This window comes from Salmo salar, chromosome ssa16 (genome assembly GCF_905237065.1).
Source record: "Salmo salar chromosome ssa16, Ssal_v3.1, whole genome shotgun sequence".
In the NCBI taxonomy this organism is placed as follows: Eukaryota; Metazoa; Chordata; class Actinopteri; order Salmoniformes; family Salmonidae; genus Salmo; species Salmo salar.
The window spans coordinates 75,447,163-75,447,445 of record NC_059457.1 but is presented as its reverse complement, the minus strand read 5'-3'; positions in this window follow the sequence as shown (position 1 = coordinate 75,447,445).

Genomic DNA, 283 nt, shown 5'->3' with positions numbered 1-283 from the left:
TGTGAATGTGTGGTTTGTTTTAATTATGTGGTGCTTTATTTTCATCAAATGTTCAACATAGTACTTGCCTGGCTGGAGCCACTTCACATTCTGGCCATTTGGTGGCACTTCGCTGCCTCCCTATGGTGACAGTTGGATGTGCACCCTTTCAAACTATCACAAGTTAAAGTTTTGTCACAGGTGTAACCGATGTGAAATGGCTAGTTAGTTAGCGGTGGTGCGCCCTAATAGCATTTCAATCAGTGACGTCACTTGCTCTGAGACTTGAAGTAGGGTTTCCCCT